Raw genomic sequence first — 10779 nt, forward strand, 5'->3', positions numbered from 1 at the left:
ACTCCGAAACACGAGGAGTCGACGGGTCTAAAACAAGGTATAAGTTAAAATTCATTCAGCCCCCAACTCTAAGAATAATAGACACCACATAGGACTAGCATCTCAACACAACCAAAGAATAACATCTGAAACACAAGTAATTCCAAAGCCAAAGTACATACATATCCAACCAACACAATAATTAGTTTAGTTTAGATGAGTTCTCTTTTAAAACAATATAGAGTAATATTTAATTTAAATAAACCTTTTCTAACTCCAAAGAATTCCCAGAGTAGTCTGTTTGCCATATATCCATTATATGCTCAACACAACATGTCGGGCGACCCATGTCTAACCCGACCCAACCAGAGTAAAATCCAAAGTTAAATCGTTTAAACAAAACCAACGTTTTGAAAATAAAGAACTCCCTATAAGATTAACACAACCAAGCCAATACCACAAATAATAATAACAAGCCAATAAATTGTCAACACTTGACAATTCCACCCGGAGTTCATACTTCTCAAATAAAACACCTTATGTGTAAATAACTTGATATCAAAAACTTTGAAATACTTAAACTCAGATCTGAAATATCAACTCAAATAGCCATAAAATCCTTGTAAAATCCACCATACTTATATACTATCACAACCTTTGATTTTCAAAACAACCCAAGGTAAAATAATATTTTATAAATGTCTGAAATAGTTTATAAAACGCATTTTCAGCCATTAAAAATTTTATTAAAATCAAAATTAAGCCAAAGTACCGAAATAACCAAATGTGGTAATTTTGGCGAAAATTGCCTAAACTAGTCAATTGATTCAAAACCAACAATCGATGCACCAAAGTATGTTACTACTAATTTAAAAATATCAAAACATCATATAGAAAATATTTTTGGGCTTTCGCCCTAATTCGGTTTGATTCGATCTGGTTAGTTCTAATCGATCCGAAAAGAATTTAAATGGACTATTAAAAAGTGAACTAGGACGTTTTAAGAGTTAAAACGTTTATTAAAGTAAAGATATTCAAATTATTAAAACGTTACGACGTTTTAATTAATTTATCGATCGATTAAATCGATAAATGAAAAAGGGATTATGAGTTTATACCAAGAGTGGTATTGTGAATTGAACGAGAAGTTCAATATTGAGATTAGTTTATACATTCTGTTTATAGAGTGTCTATAAGCAATGGTATTAATGTCTATCGTTTATACGATAGAACTAGAGTTAGAAATTCAATGTCTGATTTGTTTTGACATTTGAATTTTAATTAGATCTGACGAGTGGTCGATCTAACGAGCGAAACACCAACGTGTTTGACTGACGAGCTTGATGGGAGCTTACGTTTTTAAAATGGGGGCATCGGTTCAGTGAGTTTTACTTTGTGGTTTTTTACTTTTGAATATTTATATTTAAACTGTTTTTAAATAACAAATCGCACTAGTATAATTAACCATGAAAGATCCATTGGAACAAACTTCCTATTGGTTTTCAATAGGACTGTGTGATCACCAGTAGTACGCTAGATACGAGCCTGTGTCTGACCTAGAGGTCAGTTAATGTCATTGGGCGTTGGAAGTGCTAGCGACCCTGACTTAACAGTCTGAGACGGCAGTAACGGTTACGGTCACATGCAGTACTGTGATGGCAGTTTCACGGTTACGGTCCAGACACCCGGCTTAGACGGCAGTGATTCAGTTCACGGTCTAAGGCCCATGTTGTGTAGGTTGAGACCCATACAATAGTCTGCCTTGTAGGGTTTCATCTGGATCAAGTAGTTGGTAATATTTTTGATATGTACAAATGCTTTACATATATGCGATTTAAATATTCAATTGTAAATATGTAAACTCACTCAAAAATATTTATATTTCTGACCCTCCCCAATATTCATCTTTCAGGTTATCAAGTACAAGGTCGGACTTCCACAATAATTCTGGAAGTCAATGTCAACCATACCTCTAGAGCTGCAAGTAGTTGGGTATGGGAAGTCTATCTTTCTGTTTACAGTAGTTCAAACTATTTTGATAAACTCTGATTGAACTACTGTTTATAATATATGTTTGAAAAGATGCGTGTTTTCTAAAATGCTATGACCAGTTGTTTGAGAGATACACTGGTTTTATGTCTTTAGCATTTTAGAATTGTATTGGAAACAGAGCAGGTGTGTCAACTGAGATTGATGTTTGCGCTCTAGTTTCTTTAAATACAATCAGGGTCTTAAGACCCGGTTTTCAGAAATGTGTTTACGTTAAACGAGAGAAAGGTTTTAACGATATTTTTTGAAAACAGATCATATGTGACATATGATCTTGAATTGCGATCGCGTTTTTAATAAAGGTGTTAAAGTGTTTCTGCAACGAGGTTGCAAACCTTTTTTTGTTTTAAAACGCGAAAAATTTATAATGGTTTTTAGGCTTGCTACGGGTTTCGGAGCAACCACTCCCATTCCTTAGCGCCGGTCGCGATCCATGAATTTGGGTCGTGACAAAGTTGGTATCAGAGCAATAGTTCTCGGACTCGAGAATTTAAAAACATTGTTGATACATGGAAATAAAGTATGGGGTAGATGTCATAGGTACTTAAGGAACTACTGCAGCACATAGGATTCGAGTCATGTCTCCTACATATATTCTTATGTTTCATAGGTTCTCAGCCTTCCCTTATGGGATATAAGACTGTGATATACGCGTGCGAGTCGTCTAGAAAATTTGATAACGATGCTTGAATATCAAGCATGGAACGTGAAGACACTGTCGAAGTCATTCGATAGTAGTACAAGGAGACGATTGACAAAGGAAGTAAGAATTCAGAGAAGTGGAGTAGTTGTGGAGAAATCTTACTGGTTACAGAGTTTAGGGTCAGGAGAAAACTTACAAAGCCAAATGATATAACCTGTTATGGTTATTCATTGAAATGATATTAAAAGCATAAATGTGCCTAGACATGAGACGTCATCACCCTATGCACAATTATGCATATGTTTTAAAAAGTGAGTTTTTAAATAAATTATTTTAAAAACGCCGGCAAATGATTAAAATGTTTTAAACATATTTGTTTTATTGTAAGTATTCCTAGACCAGAACTCTGTAACAAAAGTAAATACTCGAGATCAAGTAGTAAGCGATTCTCGAGGGGGAAACAAAAGCATATGAGAATGGAAGTTGGAGAATAAAGTGATGGTAAGAAAGCACGAAGCTAGTTGTAGTTAAATGAACTACAACTTGTATCGGATAGAGATATATATATATCCGAGTTACGACAAGATAAGGATAAGTATATCCTTAAACAAGATGTCGAGGGCATCGTACCCTAAGACACTAGGAGTAAGAAAGGAGAGATAGAACCCACTGATCGAACAATGATTAAGACGTTAGAGATACATGATTTCTAACTAGCGATTAGTATAACTTGAGTTTAGGAAGACTCAAGGTAAGTGGAAGAACACGATTTAAAGTATAGTTGATAGAGATAGTTTATTGATTAAGCGAGTTTCAGATGATGTCTGAAAACTGACAGGTTGTAGTAAAACCCTGATAACTTTTAATTGAACCGTTGGATCGGTTTAATATTGGAATATCATGTTCCTAAGATGGTTACCTAGAGATTAACTGTTGCGATCGTCAAACGAAGAGGTAGACGATAGTTGTTTTTGAAAGTAACGATAGGAAACTTGCGTAAATTTTGGCAGTGAGCCAAAATTGCAAGTGATGAGATTATAAATTATAAAGTTTAATTAACTTAGGATTATCAATGTAAGCTCCATAGATATGTAAATAAATTTGAAAACTGTTGTGAAACAGTGGTTTCAAATTGTGAAAATTCCGATAACCGGGCCTAGTGACTGTGAAGTCTTGGCTGGCTGGTGAGGAATATACATGTAGGTTACATGTAATTTGAATGTCGGACCAGAAATATGTAAAGTATGGCCGACCAAAAGTGGAAAGTATGAAACAAATATTTTATTTTTATATGAAATGTTTTGAAAATGGAGCGAGAAATTGATAGTCAGTTAATTAAATGTAGTATTGGCTATAGAGCATTGAGGATGACTCTTAGCTGCGAGCATGGAGGCTATATGTGAATAGTCAAAATGCGATATGTAGCGTTAGTCAGATCAAGATGTAAGGTCTGAGAATGTTATGCATCAGAATGAATGAAAGATTCTGAGTAAGTCATAGTTTGAGATAAACAATATGATGAAAGTAGATATATCCGGATACGAGCTCCGTGATAATAAAAGGAAAAAGACTGTAGACCTGTGAAGGGACACAGCCGATAGTAAATCTATATGAGGAGATAAGGAAGTAATATAGAGAGTAACATCGTACGAAACGAGTTACGATGAGATGAGCGTACGAGTGAAAGGTAAATCGCTTATTATATTAAAAGAGAAAGTATATAGAAAAGAAGTATTGAGTCTAAGAGATTATGTTAAAGAATCATATAAGCTGTAATTACAGAATAAGATGAGAAAACATAAGTTGCAATTAGTGGGTATCGATATTAAGAGTAACATGGAAACGTTTTATAGATATACATGATTGTGAGTTTGACTTTACCTAGCTATGGTATAAGTAAAGTCACTAATTTAAGCTCAATTGAGATTGATATAAGATATACTGACAGTGAAGGTGTCAGTAGTAGACATAATTATAGGAGTGCAAAAGAGTATTGCACGAAGGGGGATAGAGAAGTATAATAGGACTATGTCTCACACGTTTCCAAAACGTGAATAAGAAAGAAGTTAAACTAAAGTGTACTGTGAAAGTACCATAAGTCAAATCCGATAAGTGGATTTGCAGAACGTAGTATGAGTATATACTAGTTCTAATGTATGAATATGGAATGAGTGAACATTTCAAATGTTCTTATGAAATATATAAGAACAAGTGGTCAAGTTACTCCTAGATTATTTCTGAGACTGGTGTAATGGATAATGAGTCTGTGTGACTAATAGTGGAAGGAGACGCACAATGTGTGCGACTAGTGTTATAAATTCTGAGAGAATGTCAGAATTAAGTTAGGTTCTCCAAATATGAGTGACATTTTGGGGACATAAGCAATAATATGTGATGTTTGAAAATATCAAAGAGGTTATAAGTGGAAGTAACCAGTATGGTTAATGAAATTAGTAATTTTTTAAGTTTCGCAGAGGACTGCGAACACCGCTTGCAAGATTTTTCAAAAATCTTTGCATCAGTAATGGAATTAAAATAAGAAAGTGCGAAAGTTGATTAGGCAAATCAACATGAGATAGGATGTGGAGATTTATAAAGAAATGATTGGCAATAGTGCCAGTGTTAGCACTATTCATAAGATACATAAGACGTATTAAAGAATCAAGTAAAGATATGTTATGATATATAACATAATCGAGTTATAGAAAATGTTCCTCGATGGCTGAAAAAGCGCGAGGTAAATTGTCGATGTATGAGTTGGAATTGACAAAAGTTATAGTCACACTGAAAGTCGAAAGACACTAGTAGTGTGATATAAAGTGCAAACTATTTAAGACAATAAAAGATATTGTGATAGAAGTCGAGAGACACTTCTTGTGGGATAATGTGGACATTACCTACGAACTAAAAGTCAATGGATGTTGATTTTTAGACAGGAAAAGATGCTTGGTAAGTAAAACCAAAAGATTATGATATAAGAAGAATATTATATAGAGATCTTACAACATAACTGTAAAGAGAAAGTTAGTGAGTTGTATATCAGAGTAGCGCAGTGGAAGTGTGGAGGTTTGCATAAATTATATGCATACTACAATACTGTGCTAGCGACCATTAAGTAAGACATTCAAATTTTGAATAGTCAAGTGTTGGACGTAAGGTTTCAAACCTGAAGAGTCTATTGACAGAATCAAGTATAAGATGAAGTGGAAACACTCTAGTTGAGTATATGATGGAATGTGTGATATAATATATGATGGAGTATATGTGCTAGATGTAGAGAAGCAAAGAAAAGTTTGCGATTTCAGTATTGTTGATGAAATATTGAAACAGGACAGTAGATTGTGTGAACCAGACATGTATGTATGAGTGTCACTATAAAGTGTTTTGTTTTAGTACCATGAAGAGGTACTAAGAGATTATAAAAGTCTATCAGTAGAACAATATGACAAGAATGGTAGTAAAGTGTCTAAAGGACTAGAAAGTTAAACTGGGATACCAGTGACTATATTGATTTGGCAACTATTGCCAAAACTGGAATGGAAATAAGAAAAGATGTTAAAGGATATGTAGTCAAAATATCTTGGTGTCGAGAAAATTTTGGCTCGATATAAGTGATTGTGAATAGTATGATGAAGATCATACGTTCCATACTCTCAAAACTTTGCAAATAACAGTAAGTCAATGAGAGTCTGAACGTGAAGTCTACGGATGACTAAAACTTGTAAGAAGTTTTAGCTCAGTAAATAGACATTAGTATCGTTTGTTGCCCATAAGTAACAAACGACTTAAAGGGGTAAACCCAGTAGTAAAAATATACATGTCCCAAGTGTATAAAAGACTATGGAATTAGGTTAACCTAACCGATAATGAAAAGATCATAGAATAATGCTAAGAGGCAGCATTATGAGATCAAAGTAATTGATCTCCTTTGTATTAAGAGAAATAAAAGAAAGAGAGGCTATAAAGTACACAAATTGTGTAAATATACACGATGGAATAGTGTGAGAAAACACACTTTACCGATGGATGAAATGTATAAATCCAAAGAGAAAGGAAAGTGAAAAGAGATAAAGATCGTGTAAGTATATACAATTGAACAGTGTCAGAACTTACACTTCGTTGACAGACGAAGAACATTCAGTGAAAGACACTGATTCAAGGAGGAAACGTAATTAAGAAGTTGAGAGGAATATGATAAAGAATATAACCTAGGTTATAACGAAATGTGGAGTGTTAACTCCAAGTCACGATGAATCGTGACATATAAGGAAATTGCATAAAGATGCAACCGACGAGCTAGCGTCGTGATAAGTATTTCGTGTATCGTACACGAATACTGTAAGGATGGATTATAGAATCTACCTCTAGTAGAGATAAACTTATGATAAGTAAAGCATAAGGAATAAGGTATAAAAGATGTTAAAGGTTAATAAAATTATGTGGCTAATATATTAAATTCGAGGACGAATTTTTATAAGGAGGGGAGAATGTAATACCCCGTAATTTTAAGTGATTAGAATATGTCACGAGGTCAAATTGGAGTAATCAAAATATTAAAAATAATATTTTGAGGTTTCGAATATTAAGAAAAATATTCGAAAAGACTAAGTTTAATAGTCAAAGGATAATAGTAAGATTTGACTATTTAAGGTTATTAAATTAAATCACGGAAAGTGATTTATAAATTCGGAATATGTAAATTAAATTTAAACGTAAATTTAATTTATATGTATCCGTAAAAGAGTATCGTAATAATATGAGTTTAAAATTTAAATTGGGAATTTAAATTTTAATAAAAGAATATAAATGGGATTAATAGAACAGCGAATACGACTGGACATCGTAGATAAAAATATATTGATAATTAATATATCAATATACCACTCTAATTGGAGAGTTTATTATTTCGGATAAAACCCCGAAATTAAAATGTCGAAACTCGGAAGTCTCGACGAGTAATTAAAGATAATAAATTAAATATATATATTTATATATATGTATTAAATAAATAATAAAAAAAAAGATAAGATAAGAGGAATGATGAGATGCGTGGAGTGGAGGGCAAGATATGAAAAAGGGATGGTTTGGTCCTTGATTTCTTTTCTTTAATTAGTTGCAGTTATTAACTAATTAAATATATTAGTTAGTCCAAATTAAAATAAAATAATTTATACGTTCCGAACGAATAATTTTGATGTTAATATTTGCGAAATAATTTGACGAAGCTACCGTCAAATTTTTATGGAATTTGGATATAGTAATTTTATTCAAGTGGGACTGATTTGAACCTAATAAATCTTCTGGGATTTATTAAAAATAAAATATAAGCCGGATGCGAATAAAAATTATATTTTTATTCGTTTTATATTTTATTGGATTTTTGGGTAAAGTTTTGCGAAATTTAGAATTAGTCTCCGTTTGGACTACGGACGATTAATTAAAATTAGAGTTAAAGTGCATGATTGAGCTAGTATTAAATGACATTTTAGCCAATTAAGTTTGCCTATAAATAGAAGAGAGGGGGGACAGCCCCAATTCATTTCTTCTTTCAAATTGACGTGGTAGCTTATAGGCAGCAGTGGCAGCGCAAGTTAGGTTTCGCGGTTTCGATCTGATTTTGCGATTCCGACTCCGTTTCTTCAACGAATCCATTAGTAATCGAGGTATTAATTTCGTATACGAAGTTTATTTCGATATATATTAATTATATATTCGATATTAAACGGTAAACATATCGAATCGATCGCGTACGTATCGATTCGACGTTTTAATTACATAATTGGATTGGATTGTTATGGAATTAGTAATTTTGGATGTTTCAGAGTATCGGAAGTAGGACGGTGTGACCCGGAATCAATGATTCCGGGGTTGTCCGTACTGTGCGGGCGCACAGTTGAACTGTGCGAGCGCACAGTAGACTGTGCGAACGCAGTCCCTACTGTGCGGACGCACAGTTTGCTAGTGGGAGAATAAGTTTTGGGCTTTCGCCCTAATTCGGTTGATTCGATCTGGTTAGTTCTAATCGATCCGAAAAGAATTTAAATGGACTATTAAAAAGTGAACTAGGACGTTTTAAGAGTTAAAACGTTTATTAAAGTAAAGATATTGCAAATTATTAAAACGTTACGATGTTTTAATTAATTTATCGATCGATTAAATCGATAAATGAAAAAGGGATTATGAGTTTATACCAATAGTGGTATTGTGAATTGAACGAGAAGTTCAATATTGAGATTAGTTTATACATTCTGTTTATAGAGTGTCTATAAGAAATGGTATTAATGTCTATCGTTTATAAGATAGAACTATAGTTAGAAATTCAATGTCTGATTTGTTTTGACATTTGAATTTTAATTAGATCTGACGAGTGGTCGATCTAACGAGCCAAACACCAACGTGTTTGACTGACGAGCTTGATGGGAGCTTACGTTTTTAAAATGGGGGCATCGGTTCAGTGAGTTTTACTTTGTGGTTTTTTACTTTTGAATATTTATATTTAAACTGTTTTTAAATAACAAATCGCACTAGTATAATTAACCATGAAAGATCCATTGGAACAAACTTCCTATTGGTTTTCAATAGGACTGTGTCATCACCAGTAGTACGCTAGATACGAGCCTGTGTCTGACATAGAGGTCAGTTAATGTCATTGGGCGTTGGAAGTGCTAGCGACCCTGACTTAACAGTCTGAGACGGCAGTAACGGTTACGGTCACATGCAGTACTGTGATGGCAGTTTCACGGTTACGGTCCAGACACCCGGCTTAGACGGCAGTGATTCAGTTCACGGTCTAAGGCCCATGTTGTGTAGGTTGAGACCCATACAATAGTCTGCCTTGTAGGGTTTCATCTGGATCAAGTAGTTGGTAATATTTTTGATATGTACAAATGCTTTACATATATGCGATTTAAATATTCAATTGTAAATATGTAAACTCACTCAGAAATATTTATATTTCTGACCCTCCCCAATATTCATCTTTCAGGTTATCAAGTACAAGGTCGGACTTCCACAATAATTCTGGAAGTCAATGTCAACCATACCTCTAGAGCTGCAAGTAGTTGGGTATGGGAAGTCTGTCTTTCTGTTTACAGTAGTTCAAACTATTTTGATAAACTCTGATTGAACTACTGTATATAATATATGTTTGAAAAGATGCGTGTTTTCTAAAATGCTATGACCAGTTGTTTGAGAGATACACTGGTTTTATGTCATTAGCATTTTAGAATTGTATTGGAAACAGAGCAGGTGTGTCAACTGAGATTGATGTTTGCGCTCTAGTTTCTTTAAATACAATCAGGGTCTTAAGATCCGGTTTTCAGAAATGTGTTTACGTTAAACGAGAGAAAGGTTTTAACGATATTTTTTGAAAACAGATCATATGTGATATATGATCTTGAATTGCGATCGCGTTTTTAATAAAGGTGTTAAAGTGTTTCCGCAACGAGGTTGCAAACCTTTTTATGTTTTAAAACGCGAAAAATTTATAATGGTTTTTAGGCTTACTACGGGTTTCGGAGCAACCACTCCCATTCCCTAGCGCCGGTCGCGATCCATGAATTTGGGTCGTGACATTTAAGCCAAACGTTTAAATCGGTATGAAGCAAAACCAAGGGTTTCCCCTTTTTAGTGATTGAAGCAAAACGTTTAAAACGTTACGAAACCAATCTAAATGTTGAAAATGTTACGAAACAGATCCTAACATTTCACCTTTTTAGCGATTTAAGCCAAACGTTTATAATGTTACGAAACGAATGCTCATGTTTCACCTTTTTAGTGATTTAAGCCAAATGTTTAAAAAGTTACGAAAAAAATCCAAACGTTTCACCTTTTTAGCGAATTAAGGCAAACGTTTAAAACGTTAAGAAAAAAATTAAAACGTTTGTCCTTTTTAGCGATTTAAACCAAACGGTTTACAAACGTTACGAAATAAATCCAAATGTTTCATTTCTTAACGATTTAAGACAAACGTTTAAAATATTACGAAACCAATCCAAACGTTTAAAATGTTACGAAACAAATCCTAAAGTTTCACCTTTTTAGCGATTTAAGCCAAACATTTAAAACATTACGAAAAAAATCTTAACGTTTCGCCTTTTTAGAGATTT

The sequence above is a fragment of the Mercurialis annua genome, linkage group LG2, assembly GCF_937616625.2.
Source record: "Mercurialis annua linkage group LG2, ddMerAnnu1.2, whole genome shotgun sequence".
NCBI lineage: Eukaryota > Viridiplantae > Streptophyta > Magnoliopsida > Malpighiales > Euphorbiaceae > Mercurialis > Mercurialis annua.